Source organism: Elephantulus edwardii, unplaced genomic scaffold (genome assembly GCF_000299155.1).
Source record: "Elephantulus edwardii isolate Elephantulus edwardi_28Jun2011 unplaced genomic scaffold, EleEdw1.0 scaffold00191, whole genome shotgun sequence".
Classification (NCBI taxonomy): domain Eukaryota; kingdom Metazoa; phylum Chordata; class Mammalia; order Macroscelidea; family Macroscelididae; genus Elephantulus; species Elephantulus edwardii.
In genome coordinates, this window is record NW_006399941.1 from 3,819,422 (window position 1) to 3,822,021 (window position 2,600).

Consider the following 2,600-nt stretch of genomic DNA (forward strand, 5'->3'; position numbering starts at 1 on the left):
TTGTTTGATAATTTCCACACTGATTCATGTAAATACTAAGATATTAAATGGATGTTTAATATTCAAAGAACGACACAAAGTATGAGCACCAAGTTTTCCAGGTAGAGGAAGGTGGGACTTTCCTAAGCAGAACGCTCTCAAGTTTTACATGTCCGAATACCTCAAAGCAAAAATGAGCAGGACATTTTTCCTATAGTAGTAAGTTCTGATTCAACTCAATAGACTATATTTGTCTTGAGTAGGAATCAGCTCAGAGGTGACCTTCTAGTGCATTTTAAGTGACTGTAAATTGCACGAGAAGAGATTGCTTATCTTTCTCTAGCAGAGTAGCTAGTGGATTCGAACTGGTTGTCTTTGAATTTTTGGCACAACTTCTTACTCACTAGGTGACCAGAGCTCCCTGTTCTGTGTAGTCAGAATGAATGATTGTTCAAAGAGAGGCAATGGCAGTGGAAGAAGTGGGAGAGTTTATAGTTAGAACAAACTTTGAAGTAACTTCCATCTCAAGCTAATTCTAGGTCAATCCATTGAACAGTTTTAGGAATGCTTGTTACTCATCGAGTTCTGATTTAGTAAGATCACCATGGCATCAGAGTTCAAGGTACACTAAAGGTTAGCAGCACTGAATCTAGGAATTCTATTTAGAAGTTCAAAGTAGTTATCCGGTGCCCTATATTCCACTGGAGTTCGTAATACAATCTCTGTGGGAATGGCAAATAGAGATGAATTGTGCAAATTTTCAAAGATAAATGCCGTAAGTTGTATGACTAAGAGATGTTAAGAGTTGAGAAAATTGATAGGAAGGAAAGAAGAGCCGTTTGATCTGAGTTTGTAATACAAAAAACGGCATGAGAGAGGAATCCAATAACTGAGATAAGGAAAACTGGAGGAGATTGGAATTGTTCATTTTAGAGATAATGAATTTTATTGGGAGCTGCCCATTTACAACAATAAATAGAATCTTTACCATGTAATAGACATCAAAGTAAGCAAATTACATAGTAACTGGCATGACGAGATCACCCACAGAGTGTGTATGGACAGTGAGGAAGCTCTGGCCAAGAACAATTAGGGGATAGGACCATTCAAAAGATATATTTTGTCATAATTTATCTGAACTCCTATTGCACTTAAAATGAAAGATGATTTTTTTCTAATACTATCAGACATGTTTTTGTTCTCCAAGATTCAACTTTCTTAAGAATTGAGATTTATAGACAAATTTATATAAACAGAAAGTAGGTTAATGGTACTCTACAACCGGATTTTCTAGGGCTGGGGTATAACTGCTAATGAGTACAGCATTTCTTTTGGGAATGATAAAATTTTCTAAAATTAAGATAGTGGTGACAGATATACAACTTTGTAAAAATATTAAACACTATTAAATGGTATGGTTTAAAACAGTTTACTGCATGTTAACTCAATGTATGTAAATAAAGGTGTTTTTTTAAAACATAAAAAAATTGATATTGTTGTACTTGTTTTATATCATACTACTTTTCCAGCAGAGAAAAACTCATTAGTTGTCTGTCAGATTGCCTTACTGTGGTGGCTTGCATGTTGCCATGATGCTGGGAGTTATGCCACTGGTATTTTAAATACCACCAGGGTCATTTATGACAAACAGGTTTCAAATGAATTTCCAGACTTAAACAGACTGAGGCAGGATGGGCCATCAACTTCTGAAATAGCTAATAGATAATACAATATCATTGCTGTAAAATGAAACCCTCAATTTGGGAGGCACTCAAAAATGTGCTTTTTTTAAAGTAGAAGATACCATAATGATAGCAGATGGAGTAAAATTTTGAGCCTATGAAGAATATTCAATTGCTATTGTTACAAGATTCAGAATGAGGAGAAGAATGTATGTAATATGAACCTAGGGAAAATGGAAGCTGTAAAAAATGAAATGGGATGAATACACTTTGTTGATGGGCACTTGGGTTGCATCCATCCCCTTGTTATTGTAAATAAAGCAGCAATAGCACAGGTGTGTATATATCTGATTGGTTGGAAATTATGATTTCTTTAGCATATATTCTCAATACTGGCATTGCTGAGTCAAATGGTATTTCTATTTCCAACTTTTAGAAAAAGTGCCAAACAGCCTTTCATAGTGGTTTCACCATTTTATGCTCCCACCGGCAGTGAATAAGGGTTCCAAACCCTCCACAACCTCGTCAGCATTTCTTGTCATAAAGCAGGTCTGGTATGGGGGTTGGAAGGAGAACAGGATAAGAGTGATAACTAATGACCATCACAATAGAACATGAAGGAAAGAACTGTCTAAAAGGAATACATGATTAGGCATTATACTAATGACAATAACCCAATATAAGAGATAAATAATTTAAAGAGGACTGTGGGGAGGAGGAGAGAGGTAGATAATTGTGTCAGAATGAATGTATGCAGAACAGACCGTCCTAGACACTGGTCTGTACGAAGAGGAATGTGGCATCAGGATTGGTGGAAGAGTCATCAACAACCTGCGTTATGCAGATGATACAACCCTGCTTGCTGAAAATGAGGAGGACCTGAAGTGCTTGCTGCAGAAAGTCAAGGACTGAAAGCCTCTTATATGGATTGAAGCTCAA